Source organism: Dermochelys coriacea, chromosome 11 (genome assembly GCF_009764565.3).
Source record: "Dermochelys coriacea isolate rDerCor1 chromosome 11, rDerCor1.pri.v4, whole genome shotgun sequence".
NCBI classification, from domain to species: Eukaryota; Metazoa; Chordata; order Testudines; family Dermochelyidae; genus Dermochelys; species Dermochelys coriacea.
In genome coordinates, this window is record NC_050078.2 from 29,504,399 (window position 1) to 29,521,916 (window position 17,518).

Sequence of the window (17,518 nt, forward strand, 5' to 3'; positions counted from 1 at the left end):
TGGATAGGATTGGTCTTAGGACTGACCCTTGCGGAACACCATTAGTTACCCCTCTCCATTCTCCAAACCCTAAAGAGCAGCTAAATAGTTTAGCAAGATGCTATGCATCATCACTTATGGTGCCATTAGAGATGTAGGCCTAATTCTATATTCCTCTTCCCTGCTTTCTTGAGAACTGTGTATTTGGGAGTCAGAGATCTGAACCATTTCACATTATACTCCATGTGGATTTGACCAAAAAATTGACCTTATGTCAGTCTGAATGAATGAATTATGTCAAGCTAAACTGAACAGATTGTCTTTTACGTCTTACTTCCCCAGTAAAGGGGGGGCGGGTGATAATAAGGAATTGCATCACCAAACACACCAGTATATAAACAGAATCTATTTGTCATGAAAAAATCCAGCAAATGTAGAATGACCAGGCTGAATTAAATACTTTCTGTCTTGTACAACATGGGCTAGCCCCAGGACAACACCCTGGGTGCTCTGGAAATCTTCTATGCCTCAAGGAGGAGAGAATCTGCTGTCACACTTGTGTGCAGCCTGCCTTTTGGATCTGCAGTGATGTTTCCCAACTCCGGGAATAAGATAGGGATGGAGAATGGCAATTCCTGCTTGTGTCAAGCATGCTACCAGGGTTATTGTTGCCTGTTGCCTTACATGAGAAACAGTGAGCCTGATAAATGGAGGGACGGCAAATAGATCCACGACAATCAAGACAACAGGAATGCGTCCATTGCTAGAGCCTATCGGGTCCGTCTCTAGCTGTACAATGCATCCAACTGGCTGAAAAGTTGGGTTGCAAGAAGTTCACTCCCAAGGGTCCCAAATACCAGGGACCCTTAGTTTTGCATATGTTTGCATATTTTCTTGCTGTAGATCCAGTATCCAATAATGTGATTGATTTACTGTCAGCTGCTGTAATTTTCAACCCTGCAGTCTCCTCTGCCTAAATTGAAATTTAGTTCTTGAAACAGCTACCAGAATCTACTTGTTAGGGCTGTCCGCTATTGAGAGTAAGTACTCGCTGTGTAATTGATATACAGAATGGTTGGTATGTTGTCTGTGCAAGAGTTATACAATCAAGTGGCCTGTCTTTGAAATTGTGAATAAGTCTACAAGGAGTTCCAGGCAATTGAAATAGAGGGATGACTACTTCTGAGCCTCCTTGTGGCTAGTTTCCTGCAGTGCAATCCCTAGTTGATAAGCTAACATCAGACTATCACTAAGTGCCAAAAGAACCTAAATATAAACCCCTTCCTCATTCCAGGCCCGCATTGGCCCTTCCCCTAGGCAGAGTTTGCTGGTGTTCCAAAGTCTTTCCCTAGACCACCAAGATATCTTCTGTCTCTAGAACTCTTGCCACAGGCTCATCTGCATTCTTGGAATTCCTTGGCAAGCCATAAGGGACATATCCAATCCTTCCCTGGGCCCCTATCAAATCTATCTATATATGAAGTCATGCATTGGATGAGCTCTGATGTCATTCTCACATTAGCAGACAGGATAGGATGAGGTCATTTTGTTTTCACTGCTGGATACAAACCACCATGTTAATTCTAATCAGCAAGGAAGGCTGGTGGTTATCCATCCAGTGGATATTGGGGGAGATGCAAAATCTTCAGAAGAGAAGCCAAAACCCCATCTCAACAGCTGAGGCCACCAGGCCTCTAGACAAGGTTTGTGGAGCACCTCTTAGCAACAAGATTGGTTTGTGGACCGTCCTCCGTCCTGTATGTAATTCTGTGTGTGTGCACCATCTCCACTCCCAGTCAAGATGGCATCACATCTCCACAGCAGTTAGAGCAATGGATTATTTGGAAAGTATTTAATGTTTTTTTAGCTTTTTGAAAAATGTTATTTAGTAGCTGGGAATGAGGAGAGCCAGAATCCTCTGCCAAGTCACCACCCTATGGACTATTAGCAAGTGCTTCATGGATGACCACAGTTTGGGAACTACTGGTATAGCACTTTCCATCTGACAAACTCAATTTAATGAATTAGCCCCATGACAATATGAGGTGAAGGTAATGTTCTTATCCCCATTTTATAGATGGGGACATCGAGGCATAGCGAGGCTGTGAGCCACACAAGAAGTGGAAAGAGAACCCAGATAAGATAACTCCTAATCCTGTACTTTTTGCCCTCTGACATTAAAATTTGTTCTAAGGTTTTCTTCTATGGTGGAGTGGCAAAATAGAGAAAGAGTCATGACCATAAACAAACAACAAATCCTATATTCCATACATTTTATTTTACATTGTAATTTAATGCCAGAATTAAGGCAGGATGTATAATTTCACCTCTGTAGAATCACTGTAGTTTTTTAATTCTTATTTTGCATCTGCTGGATTTGAAAAGAAATATAGAGCAGCTTTGAAGTGCACGTGATCTGTAGTCTACAATCAAATAATCTTCTATAGTGCTAGGGCAGCCAGACTTTTCATTATATGTGCAGTGACAGGTGGTTGCTTAGTACTAATGTGTAGAGAAGCATGAAAATGGTAATTTCTGTTCTCTGATCCAGGCTCATTTAAAAATATGAGGCAGAGGACAATCATTGTCATACTTCAAAGGAGTCCTGTTAACTTGAGGATTAAAAATACCAGAGATAAATTACTTTGAGTAAACCAGTAACTGAAAGAGCCAAAAACAAAACATTGACCCCTTCTTAAAACTCTCATTTAGTGTACTTGCATGAATCTTCATTAGTGACAAATCTAGCTTGAAACCCATCTTATAAGTGTTACTGTAATGATTAACTAATAAATAACCCATCTGATCAAATATTAACAAAATTATCCTGCAGCAGTTTCATTGATGCTCAGTTTCCAAACCTATTGCACTGTAGCATTTCACTTTTCATTTTCAATGGTTGCTGTCCTTGTTAGACTTCAATGCATTAAGCATTCTATAGTTAGAGAAAGGCATTCCAGTCTATTTTTATTCACTTTATTCATTAATTTACTTTTTTGCTGAGTCTTGCCATGATTTGTTTCAACCAAAATACGAATTGTGGTGTTTAGGGTTTTGGGTTTTTTTTGCACTTTTTGCGGGGACAATTGGTTCAGTAATTTTTATGAGGAGTTTTTTGACACATCAAAAGCTTTTAAATATTTTAATGACAGTTTTTTGTATAATTAAGAAGTGGGGGAAGGTATAAAGTTGAATACAATAGGAGCCTTCAATGATGAAGAAAAATTAAGTCAGAGTTAAAAAAAAGTTTTGATAATATGTGCTAATATATCTTCTTCCCTCTGTGGATCTGAAAAGTTTTCCATAAACAAATTAAGCTTTACCAACACCCTATAATATAGGAATATATTATCATCTGAAGCTATTTGGAAAAAAATTATGAAAATATTTTAATAAAAAATGGACATTTTTTACTCTCAGTTTTCTGACCATCTTCATTATTACCTCATTATACAGATGCCGAAACTCCAACTCAGGGAAGTTGGTCATTTACTCAAAGTCACTGTGAGGCCACCCACACAAAGCTTGAAGGGATTAAGGTGGCTAGGTAGGCCAATTAACTGCCAAGATTTCAACTGGAGGAGGAGTGATTAGAGATGAAGCTCAGTTGGACAGGAACAGGAGTGGCCTGTATAAAGCTCAGAAGATAAGTACAGCTATGGGCTGCAGGGAAGTAGTCTGTAGTCACTCCCTAGCAGTATGGAGGTATGTTTGTGGCTACAGAGGCAAGTAACCTGCAGTAACTCCCTGGGATGAGAGAGTTTGGGCTGGCAAACTCGGGGGTGGGAGCCAGAATGTAAAGGCAGGCTCAGAGAAAAGGCAGTAAGCTCCAGGATGGTAGAGGCCTTGGGTGCTGACTAGGGGGCCCCTGAGCTGGAACCCGGTGTAGAGGGCTGGCCTAGGTTCCTCTACCAGCCACTGGGGAAGTGGCTCAGACCAGACAGTGGAGGGCAGACTGCCTGGGACAGTTTACCCCCAAAGACTCTGATACCCTGGAAGGGGAGGACTATAGTGACATGGCCAGAGGGCCAAGTCATGAAGCAGAAGCTGTAGTTCTTGGAGTGAGAAGGGCCACAGGGTGAGAGATGATGACAGGTGGAGAGCCCACCAGAGGAGGGTGCAGCACCTGAAAGAAGCTAATCCCCAGAGTGGCCAGCAGGAGGTGCCCCTAGTGTAAGTGGACCCTGTGACTATCACACAGCAAGTGACTGTCAGGAAGAGAACTCAGCATCGTCACTTCCATGCCCATAGTGTAAACATTAGTGTTGAGGGAGTAAAGGCCCAGCCAGAGTGTCCTTCTGCACTGGCAATCTGTGGGTGTCGAAATAGTGCCTTGGGGCTGCGATGGCTTGCCATAGGTTAGAGAAAGGCTGAAATTGCTCTAAGACAGTGGTTCTCAAACTTTTTTTTTTTTTCACGGACCACTTGAAAATTGCTAAGGGTCTCGGTGGACCACTTAATTATCTTTCCAAATGTTGTTTTTACCATTAGCTAACTATCGTAAAGCACTTTGGATAAAAGCACTATATAAAAAACCTTAATAATAATTAACATTTTTTGGTTCTATAAATAAAAGCACACAACTCATATTTTAATATCAGTAGTCTTACCTTTTTAATGTGATGGATGTGCCCTTTCTCCCCTGCCACGGCAGCCCCCGGGCTGGGGCTGGAAAAGAGGGGGGTATGTCACACCACAGCAACCACAGAGCTGGGGCTGGGAAGGAGGGCTGTCTCTCCCCGGCAGCCACAGCCCTGGAGCTGGGGAAAGTCGCCTCTTTCTCTGGCCACCACAGCCCTGCACATCCCAAATTCCCCCATCCCCTCTTCTCACCCCACTGCCTCCTCCCATCTACCCCCTATTCCCCCCAAGGCCACCACCTCACCTTACATGTGTGTCTTCTCCAGGTCCAGGCACCTAATTAGTGGAGCCATGCCTGCACGGCTCCACTGATTAGGTGGGTGGCCCTTCATTCTCTCGTGCGGCTGCCCAGGAGTGCACCTTAGAGGGAACTATCTGCGGACCACCTGAATGGAGCTCACGGACCACTGATGGTCCATGGACCACAGTTTGAGAACCTCTGCTCTAAGACATGCTGGTGATTGGGCTAGCTGGTTCTGGGATTGGTGGAGAATAAAGGTAGTGCAAAGGCACTTTTGGTCCATCTTCAGCTGCTCTTGCTACAGCTTGGATAAAACTCAGAATTGGTACTAAGTCTCTAACATCAGGATAGAAAGATACACCTAAAATCTAGATCAAGATGCAAAAGTTTCCTTTGAGGTGAGTAGCAACTCTGGTCAGAGAAGCTAATGAACTGAAAGATAGCAGTAAGAAACAAAAGACTGCATTGTGCTACCATTAAAATTAAAGTGTGATTTCTAGCTGTGGATTTATTATCCATATTCAAATAAAAGCGAAACTATGTTTTTGGGGGGCAAGATAATTTCTTTTCTATTGTGTGGCATTTTTTGTTTGAGAATATTAAGGAAATAGATCAAAATCCGGAGTATATTTCAGGTCATGTAGTGACATCTAGTGTGTATAAGAGACAACAGGCAGCATTAACTTACACACAGTGGGGTTTTGAAATGAGAAACAGAGAAGGGATGCAATCTCACAACAGCTTCTGGAGATCTGAGCGAAGCAACAAGACACAGTTCTGGTGCCACCTGATTACAGTGTGATCATTACAGAACTGACCATATAAACAAATATTTGAGCCTGCCAGCACTAAACTAGAGATGACATCAAATTAACCACAAAACTAATGGTCCTTTAAGGTTAAACAAACACATTTTTTTCTGCAAATGGGGAAAAGAGGTAGCTAAGTGGGAAAACACTGCTGTGTACCTTTCTGAATTTCTCCAATATCTACTCCTGGGGGCATTCTGCACCAAAAATTAAAAATTCTGCACACAATATTTTAAAATTCTGCAAGTTTTATTTGTTAATAAATAAATACAGAGGCTACAGCATGGCAGTGGGGAGCACAGGCCATTGGCTTCACGAAAGTGGGAGATCACCCTGCAGCCCCCTCAACCCCCAGGACATGGATTCAGCGGTGTGTCTGCACCCAACCGTAACACAGCACAAGGCCTGGGCCTGCCCCAGAAACACCCTGGGGCCCTGCTTCTCTGTACCAGGCATGCCAGGTGTGGGACAGGCAGGCTCAACCAGGCAGGATCCAAGTGTGGAGGGGCTCAGTGTAGAAGGATCCAGGTGAGGGATGAGAGGATTCTGTGTGGGACAACTGCGGTGTAGGCAGCTCTGGGGGGGGGGGGGGGGCTAGGTGTGGGGGGATCTGGATTCACAGAGGGTCATTGGGGGTGGGATTCCAGGTGCAGGGGCAATGGGACTCTGCAGGGGCTTCCAGGTGAAAGTGGCTGGGGCTCAGCGGAAGGGTCTCAGCAGGGAGGTCTGGATGCTGGGGGAGTGGGGCTTTGTGGGGTGGGAGTCAGGGTGCAGTTAGTTGGGGGTCAGTGGCATAGGGGTCTGGATGTGGGGGCTCAGGGTGGTGCAGGGAGTGTAGCATCAAGATGGGGTTTTGGGTGCAGGAGTGGGGGTCTGGGTTCAGGGGGCTCCAGGTTCAGGGGTTGAGGTTTAATGGGGTGGGGTTTGGGTATGGAGGGCTAGGGGGGTTCTGGGTGTATGGGGTGAAGCTTGGCAGGCATGTCTAGGTATGGGAGGTCTGGATGCATGGGGGTTGGGCAGATGGGAGAGCCCATCTCCCTGCAGCTGAGGAACAATGGGGACAGGAAGCAGGGGAGGATGCTGAACTTCCTGCAGCTGGGGGAGGTTTCTGGGGGTGAGACTGACACAGCCCCAGCCACACCTTGCAGAGGAAGAGGAAAATCCCATCCTCTCCCACCTCCAGCCCAGCCGGGACTAGCATCTGGTCCCGGCTCTGGGTAGGAGCCACTTGCTGGGGTGTCTCTAGCCCTGCAGTGATTTACCTCTTCACCGGCTGCCTGAAACGATGTACCTGCACAGCTAGGGAGTGGTGCGTGACTGCTCTTGCAGCTTCCCTTTGCTTCCCTGTCAGAAAGTCATTTTTCTGTGGGGAAGCAAAGAAATCTGGGACGGGGTGGGGGGACACACACACACATGACTGCTTCGCACATACAGTGCTGCAGAATTCCCTCAGGAATAAATGTCCGAGGATTTAGCACTCTGCAGGTGCTTGGCAGCCACAATTATGGGTGAGTGGGGAACTTGGAATAATAAGTGCATATCTTCTCTGATCCAGCTGTAATTCATTTTATGTAAATTACACCTACTCTTGATAGGAGTAGCCTGCATTGGGCTCTGTATGGAACTGCAGCTAGATCAAATAAAGCACTCATTGATGCTGTGTTTTCATTAATGCATGGCCATGTGTGCCAACAAATGGAATAGGGTATGAATCTGAACTGAAGTAAAGGATGTTGATATAATCGATTGTTGAAAATATCTAAATGTACTGTGCGCATATACTGGTGTGCCTATACCAATATATTCTGTGTATCAGTCAGCCCCAGATTGATCTGTACTACCTGTCTCTTGCTCTTTTCTATTGCTAATACATTGCACAAACATTACTGTCACCATTTAAAAGAGTTATATAATGTCAATCTTGTTACGTAGTTTGAAAAATTACCTGCCCTTTGTGCAGGTAATCTTAACCTAATCTGTACCATATGAATCATTCTCAACTCAGAGGGCTGCAATTTCACTTTGGTTTTTTGAGTATATGTACCACATCTGAGAGTGCTTGCATATTGAGGGTATTAGCTGTGATTAATACTGGATGGTCATTGCACTGAGTTCTGGTTACAATTTGGGTAACAATATTTTAATGTTGATTTATAATACAGAGGACACTTTATTTTTAAACTTGCTGTAGGAGAGCTGAATGCTGGTCCCACTGAAGTCAATGGCAAATCTCCCATCAACTGCAAAGGGAACAGGATCAGCAAAATGTTCATGCCTTTTATACAACATTCAGTTTCCATAATACAAGGGGCTTGGTTGATGGTTATAGACTCGATTGAGACAAGTGCCTTAGAGTGGCTTCTACCTATTGGTGTTTTGGGTACTAATACTAATAATGCCTTGAGAGTTGCTTCCTTCATGTCTTCTACAACTAGTGCATTTGCACACACTTAGGGGGATAATATAAAAGAATCTTCAGGAGAAGTTAGTGAGGACTACAGGCAGTGATTTACAGGACCTCTGGGACATTAACTTCCATTGTCAAAAAGAATTGGCTTTCCAGTAACAGGTGAGAACCATTCTTATCCTAGTAGGATTTTTTTGTTTTGTTCCCCATCCAAGATTAAAAACAAAAACCTTGGAACATTTTAACTTTTAGGTGAACAGCAATACTTCGTAGGACTTGGCTCCAATACCTCTTTTGAGGATATCAAATTTATGATAAAGTTAGATACATTCTCAGTATGGTTTATTTATCACTAATGGTCCAGATTCTCCCCTTTACTTCTGGCCACTCAAGCATCTGTCCCTGAGTGGCCAGCTGAGAATTTGAACAGTATTGGGGGGCTCTTAGCTGATATCAAAGGATCAAGCCACCTCCTACATCAACTGTCCATCAATACCACGGCATGAGAGAGATGAAATGAAGCATGCCAATTGCCATATGATCCCATAGAGACTATAGATAGCTGGCATAAACTGCTCTAATTTACACTGATGGGCAAACGCCAGTGGAAATGCATCATGAGAATCAGGGAGGAATAACCCTAGGCACTGAGCAGATCATGAAGAGGAGACCTAGTTTAATGTGTTCCTTGCTCCACAAAGTTTAAATTAGTCTCAATACTTGCTATGGGATTATTTGTTTCATTAGAGCTTGCATACTGTAACTAAATGCAAATATTGATTTTTTTAAAATCTACATTTGAACACCTCTTTTATTTTTATCGCACTTAGTTTATCACACTTATGATGGAGGCTATGAAAAGGTCAGTGATATTGAAATTCTATTGAAGTGGCTTTGTTGCCTGGCAAAGAAAACTTCTTTTGTGCAAATTCAGATGCGTCTTCTCCCAAAAAGGAAATACTGTGTTACATTGCCTTTCATTTCTCCAGTTGCTCATTATAAGCATCTCTTTTAACTTATTTTGTCAATTTCAATAATGGTGCTAGACCTAATTTCAGGCAGCCTTTATCACTGTGATAAGCAGTAGTAGAATTTAGCCTTCAAGACCATGTAGCACATCGTCCAAAGAAAAAGCTGAAGGCAGAATAAATCAGGTGTTTTAGAAGTCCAGATAAATGTTGAACTTGTCTATCAGTAGCTTATTGCCTTGGAAAATGACAATGTTCCCTGCTCACTTTGTCACAAGATTTTATGACACATATCTACAGTAACTTCCCTGTGGTACTTTAATAGGCTCTGTCAGTAATTTTTTTTAACACTTTTGGTTTTTTCATTATCTTAATTTGTTTTATTTTGATAAAGGCAATGAAAACAAGTTAGTCTTTTAAAGTACTTTGTTAGGAATTTAGAAATTGTGTATGTATAAACATGCCAGCCAACTAACCACAAATAAAATATGCTCTGTTTTATTTTGGGTCCATTCCACTCTGAATTTCCTATATATAGCATTCTCACTTAGTATCTTTCTTTAAATATATTCTATTTTGAGGTGGAAAAACTATTCCAGATCATCTTCCTCCCTCAAGGCCTTCATCAGGAAAGTTTAATGAAGTGGGCAAGTGCTTTTTATATATGTTTGTAAAGCCTGTGTCACCCTGACTTCCAGTTCAGAAGTCAAGCCATCAGCAGAGCAAATATCTCATATCACGGTCCTCCAATCTTGAGTATAAATACCCACAACTTCATTTCCTCTGCTTTGTGACCAAAAGTACAAGACATGATAATGAAAGCGTAAAAAACAAATCCATAAATTCTTATGGTTTGATTCTCCTCTCATTTACACTGGTTTTGCACCAATGAAACAATTTTTTTTTTGCAGTGGAGTTACTCCTGGTTTATATTAATGTAAATGAGAACCAATGTAAGTGAGAGGATATTTCAGGTCTGACTTCTAGATCATCTATAGAGTCTAAAATGATCAGTTAGCACAAATATATAATGACCTCTTAGAAGCTGGTCCCAAGGGGAAACAGTATTCACTTTTAACTTCTGCCCACCAGCCAGTTTGGAGAGTTGATTTTAATTAATCTTAACATCCTTCAGGACTGTCAGCACTTGCCAGTCCTATGGCAGTCTGTGCTGGTGCCCTGTCAGACCAAACCTGCGTCAAGCACATTCCTGTTTCATGTTTGCAGAAGGACCCCCAGTAAAAGGTGCAACTTGGTCTGATGGAGAATTGCTTGGAAGACAAGCACCTAGATGGGTAAGACCCTGCACCAAGGAGTGAAGTTTTATTGAACTTAGATTTTTTTTTACAGCTTTTAATATTTACTTTGGAAGGGGAAGATTTTTGTTGTTGGTTTAACCAAATGGCTAAACTAAACTGTCTATACCACTGAGGAAGAGGGAATCTGTGGGAGTATCTATTCTGATGATGGAAAGATGAGATGCTATCATGCTATTACACTCCAGCTTAGCCTTGTGGGAAGCTGCAGCTCAATTCCTCTTCTTTGAGCTGTTACAATAGTGAGTCTCTCCAACTGAAGTCTCCTTAGACAATTCCAGCTACCTTTAAATAAAAGCAAAATTTACGGGCAATTTGCAGAGGGAAGGAAGCATGAAATAAGAAATGTAAACTTGGTTACACTGATATTCCAAAAAGTATAGCTAACCAATAACATACCAAAAACTCTTGCATATTAGGAAGCTCTTGGTCTGCTCCAGTAGTAGTACTGCCGAGTGTTGCTTTCATATCAGTACGTCACACGCACTCCAAAAATATCACTCTGTTAATCAAAGTTTCCCCCCAGATACAGGAAAGGGAGACTTTTGTTTTTCCAACTGTTTCAAAGAGACCAGTTACCTACCACATTCTCTTCCAAACACTAGTTTTGTCAGATATGTACATTTTATTACAACTACGGTATATTTAACTCTCTGAAATATAATATTGACCTCACGTTTTATAATATACCTGAAAAGTTATAAAGCATAAAACTCACATATCAGGATACATGCCTTAGTTTTGATGTAGTTTCATAGAACAGATTTCCTTAACCGCAAGCACATGTAGTCTCTAGTCTCATTTATTTATCTTAGGTAACTATATGGCCCCCCTTACCTGAGCACCTCGTAATCTTTAATTTATTTATCTTCACTGCACCCCTGTGAGGTATTTTACAGATGGGGAATTGAGGCACAAAGACGCCAACTGACTTGCTCAAGGTCACACAGGAACTCTGTGGCAGAACAGGGAAACAATCCTGGATCTCCCAAATCCCAGGCTAGCACCCTGACCACTAGACCACTGTTCCTCTGTGAAGTTTTTTTTCTACCCCCTCTTCCTACACACACTTTTCATGTGCAACTGGTTTACAATAATACACAATATGAGCTGTCGTGTGATTTGTGTGTGTGAGATAGCTGGTGTTTTCCTGGGTCTTAGCAGAGCAGCTATTTACAATGTAAGATATGGCTGTTTCTACCACATGTTCACTATAAAATATTATAATTTTGCATTCCTACATATTATAGACCATTGTCTCTTTCTTGTAATAGTAATTTTGTGACCATCATGACAACTTTGAGCAGGTTAGCTCAGCCCAAGATCATTATGTGGCCCTGGATAGCTTATGCTACAAATTGCAGATTATGAACTAGCTGGCTGGAGGTTTACCATACCTAATAGTCAGCTGGCCATATCTTCTTGGGACTGAGGTGTGCTGGCTGGCATGGAAGCTGGGTTTTCCTGAGTACAAGATTGATATTCAGTCCTGATACTGGAGGATGAAAGTTCTCTACCTCTGCAAACACAAGGCCAAACAGAAAACATTGCCCTGAGGTACAAAAAGTGGCCTTCTTTTGTTGAAATTCATATGTATACATAAAAGCTGCATCGAGACTGTTGAAAATGTCTCCTCTTTGGTGTTTGCCTGTATTGTCACCCAAAATCCCACCATACATACACAAGTAGCACCATGTGATCATTACAGAAATGGTTCTTCTGTAGATATCCCATTCAGCAATAGTATAATGATCTCTTTATCATGTTTGGTAGCTTTTTACATTACATAAATGGACACCTCTAAATCAGAAGAAAATTCTGTTTAGAAAAAGGTATCTTGAATAGGGCTGGGTGAATTATTTATGGACAAACTTTCACTGGAAAATGTAGATTTGGGTTGACTAAAACATTTCACAAATTCATGCTGAATTCACCAAATTGTTTCAGATGGGGAGGGGGGTTGAGGAAATTTCCCCCAAACCAAAATGTTTTGGTTTTAACACTTTTGAAATGTCTCAATTTTGTTTCAAAACTTTGCTTCAAATTTTATTTAAAAATAGTAAAACATCAAAATAATTAAATGTGGTGGTTCAGGTTGAAATGCTTCATTTGACCCAAAATGAAATTTTAATTTTTTTTATATGGCCATTAACACAAAAATTAGTTATTCTCACAGCTCTAATCATGAAGTTGCTCTTTTACTCTCAGTAAAAATAAGTATAAAAATATTTATAAAAAATATAAGAAAAGGAGTACTTGTGGCACCTTAGAGACTAACAAATTTATTAGAGCATAAGCTTTCATGAGCTACAGCTCACTTCATCGGATGCATTTGGTGGAAAAAACAGAGGGGAGATTGATATACACACACAGAGAACATGAAACAATGGGTTTATCATACACACTGTAAGGAGAGTGATCACTTAAGATAAGCCATCACCAGCAGCAGGGGGGGGAAAGGAGGAAAACCTTTCATGGTGACAAGCAAGATAGGCTATTTCCAGCAGTTAACCAGAATATCTGAGGAACAGTGGGGGGTGGGGTAGGGGGGAGAAATAACATGGGGAAATAGTTTTACTTTGTGTAATGACTCATCCATTCCCAGTCTCTATTCAAGACTAAGTTAATTGTATGCAGTTTGCAAATTAATTCCAATTCAACAGTCTCTCGTTGGAGTCTGTTTTTGAAGCTTTTTTGTTGAAGGATAGCCACTCTTAGGTCTGTAATCGAGTGACCAGAGAGATTGAAGAGTTCTCCAACTGGTTTTTGAATGTTATAATTCTTGACGTCTGATTTGTGTCCATTCATTCTTTTACGTAGAGACTGTCCAGTTTGACCAATGTACATGGCAGAGGGGCATTGCTGGCACATGATGGCATATATCACATTGGTAGATGCGCAGGTGAACGAGCCTCTGATAGTGTGGCTGATGTGATTAGGCCCTATGATGGTGTCCCCTGAATAGATATGTGGACAGAGTTGGCAACGGGCTTTGTTGCAAGGATAGGTTCCTGGGTTAGTGGTTCTGTTGTGTGGTGTGTGGTTGCTGGTGAGTATTTGCTTCAGATTGGGGGGCTGTCTGTAAGCAAGGACTGGCCTGTCTCCCAAGATCTGTGAGAGTGATGGGTCGTCCTTCAGGATAAGTTGTAGATCCTTGATGATGCGTTGGAGAGGTTTTAGTTGGGGGCCTAAGGTGATGGCTAGTGGCATTCTGTTCTTTTCTTTGTTGGGCCTGACCTGTAGTAGGTGACTTCTGGGTACTCTTCTGGCTCTGTCAATCTGTTTCTTCACTTCAGCAGGTGGGTATTGTAGTTGTAGGAATGCATGATAGAGATCTTGTAGGTGTTTGTCTCTGTCTGAGGGGTTGGAGCAAATGTGGTTATATCGTAGAGCTTGGCTGTAGACAATGGATCGTGTGGTATGATCTGGATGAAAGCTAGAGGCATGTAGGTAGGAATAGCGGTCAGTAGGTTTCCGATATAGGGTGGTGTTTATGTGACCATCGCTTATTAGCACCGTAGTGTCCAGGAAGTGGATCTCTTGTGTGGACTGGTCCAGGCTGAGGTTGATGGTGGGATGGAAATTGTTGAAATCATGGCGGAATTCCTCAAGGGCTTCTTTTCCATGGGTCCAGATGATGAAGATGTCAACAATGTAGCGCAAGTAGAGTAGAGGCATTAGGGGACGAGAGCTGAGGAAGCGTTGTTCTAAGTCAGCCATAAAAATGTTGGCATACTGTGGGGCCATGCGGGTACCCATCGCAGTGCCGCTGATTTGAAGGTATACATTGTCCCCTAATGTGAAATAGTTATGGGTGAGGACAAAGTCACAAAGTTCAGCCACCAGATTAGCCGTGACATTATCGGGGATACTGTTCCTGACGGCTTGTAGTCCATCTTTGTGTGGAATGTTGATGTAGAGGGCTTCTACATCCATAGTGGCTAGTATGGTGTTTTTAGGAAGATCACCAATGGACTGTAGTTTCCTCAGAAAGTCAGTGGTGTCTCGAAGATAGCTGGGAGTGCTGGTAACATAGAGTCTGAGGAGGGAGTCTACATAGCCAGACAATCCTGCTGTCAGGGTGCCAATGCCTGAGATGATGGGGCGTCCAGGATTTCCAGGTTTATGGATCTTGGGTAGCAGATAGAATACCCCAGGTCGGGGTTCCAGAGGTGTGTCTGTGCGGATTTGTTCTTATGCTTTTTCAGGGAGTTTCTTGAGCAAATGCTGTAGTTTCTTTTGGTAACTCTCAGTGGGATGAGAGGGTAATGGCTTGTAGAAAGTGGTGTTGGAGAGCTGCCTAGTAGCCTCTTGTTCATACTCCGACCTATTCATGATGATGACAGCACCTCCTTTGTCAGCCTTTTTGATTATGATGTCAGAGTTGTTTCTGAGGCTGTGGATGGCATTGTGTTCTGCCTGGCTGAGGTTATGGGGCAAGCGATGCTGCTCCAAATGCAAACAGATGGACATCATACCGAAAGGACTGAAGGTAAAAAATCCATTACAATCTACATACCACACAGACTATGCTGACAGCTTGTGCCACACACTCTCAAAGAAACTGCGGAACCACCTGATCAACATCCTCTACAGCAAACAAGGAAAGATTAAGAATGAGCTCTCAAAACTGGATACTCTCATAAAGAACCAGCCTTCCACACAAACTTCCTCATGGCTGGACTTTACAAAAACTAGACAAGCCATTTACAACACACACTTTGCTTCTCTACAAAAGAAAAAGGACACTAAGCTATCTAAACTGCCACAAGGGGCCACAACAGTGGTTCCCGTAACCCACCCAACAATATTGTTAATCTATCCAAATATATTCTTAGCCCAGCAGAAGAATCTGTCCTATCTCGGGGCCTCTCCTTTTGCCCCTCCACCCCCACGAACATGATGTTCTGTGGTGACCTAGAATCCTATTTTCGACGTCTCCGACCAATAGAACCACTAACCCAGGAACCTATCCTTGCAACAAAGCCCGTTGCCAACTCTGTCCACATATCTATTCAGGGGACACCATCATAGGGCCTAATCACATCAGCCACACTATCAGAGGCTCGTTCACCTGCGTATCTACCAATGTGATATATGCCATCATGTGCCAGCAATGCTCCTCTGCCATGTACATTGGTCAAACTGGACAGTCTCTACGTAAAAGAATGAATGGACACAAATCAGACGTCAAGAATTATAACATTCAAAAACCAGTTGGAGAACACTTCAATCTCTCTGGTCACTCGATTACAGACCTAAGAGTGGCTATCCTTCAACAAAAAAGCTTCAAAAACAGACTCCAACGAGAGACTGCTGAATTGGAATTAATTTGCAAACTGGATACAATTAACTTAGTCTTGAATAGAGACTGGGAATGGATGAGTCATTACACAAAGTAAAACTATTTCCCCATGTTATTTCTCCCCCCCACCACACCCCCCACTGTTCCTCAGATATTCTTGTTAACTGCTGGAAATAGCCTACCTTGCTTGTCACCATGAAAGGTTTTCCTCCTTTCCCCCCCCTGCTGCTGGTGATGGCTTATCTTAAGTGATCACTCTCCTTACAGTGTGTATGATAAACCCATTGTTTCATGTTCTCTGTGTGTGTATATCAATCTCCCCTCTGTATTTTCCACCAAATGCATCCAATGAAGTGAGCTGTAGCTCACGAAAGCTTATGCTCTAATAAATTTGTTAGTCTCTAAGGTGCCACAAGTACTCCTTTTCTTTTTGCGAATACATACTAACACGGCTGCTACTCTGAAACCTATAAAAATATATACTCTCCATTTGCAAATCATAAAACTAACAACTGCTGGTTTAAGTAAACATGGGAAAGTTCCCTATTTTTTAAAAGGAAAAGTAACATAAAATATATTCCCATAGCTCTCATTACAAATCATTTGAAAAAGATGTTAAAACATGTTCTTAATATGAAAAGAAAATAAACAGTAGCATAGGGCATGTCTTCACTGCAGAGTTAATTGAAATTATAACTCAAATATGGCCCCTAACTTGAGTGCCTTCCACCCCAAACCTCCTAACTCGCATATGGTAGTGCCTTTAACTCAAACTGACTAGCACATCAGGGGTATGGGCTGAAGTTCAAGTTAGCACAACTTGTCAGCTGCTAACACAACCCCTCTGTGTAGCTTGACTGTTATTTTACAGTGTGGCTAGGCTATCTCAGGAGGATTTAACTCAAATTTTCTACATTCAGGTTAACTCTGCATTGATGACATACTGATCTAGGCTAGGCCTGGGAAGGAAAGATGCCTAAAGGGGTTGTCTGATGTGAGCTATGTGATTTGGAATCTCCAGGGTTTATTTAGACTGAGGCTTGGCATCAGATCAGCCCCTTCAAGTATGATATGATATTTGTCATCTGCTAGTAGCTAACCAGAACTGGCAACTTCAGTGAGAGGCTGTTTCCTGCTCCCCAAATCCCTTTGTCTTTACTTGGCAATTCCTTCTACATTGCCACTGGGACAAGAGGCCTCCTGAAGGAAATATGTAGGAATAGTGGGAAATATGTAGGAAATAGTTATCCTAGGTAATCACTGAAGTTTTTCTTCAAGGACTAATTCTTTTATGTTTTCCGATATTACTTCCAGCAATAGGTTCTGCTTGATATGATTCTAAAAGCATCAGGCCAGATGCAATGTAAAGGGTAAGACTGCAATTATGTAAATTAATATATTTACTTATTTTTATCTGAATAAAGCCAGCAGGCTCTGTGCTTTTCTCTAAACTATCTTGGCTTGTAATTTGGCTGCCTGTTTGGATGGAGGTAATTAGAGAGAGACAGCTGTAAAATTTGAGTACAGACATGACATGAAGAAATTCATCTTATGTTACAAAAATGTTCTGCTCTGCTAATCCTATGAGAAGCACATATTAATGTATTCATCAATGTACTTTTTGTTACCTTTTTTCTGTACCCTCCAAGGGCTTACAAAATCAATATCAGAGACTCGTTTGAGGCATGACATTGCCATATTGATGGTTTTATATAAAACCACTGTCTGACAAGATATATCGTTAGGTGCAAATTAGGGCTGTCGATTAATCGCAGTTAACTCACATGATTAACTAAAAAAAAAATCTTGATTAACGGCAGTTTTAATTGCCCTGTTAAACAAGAGACTACCA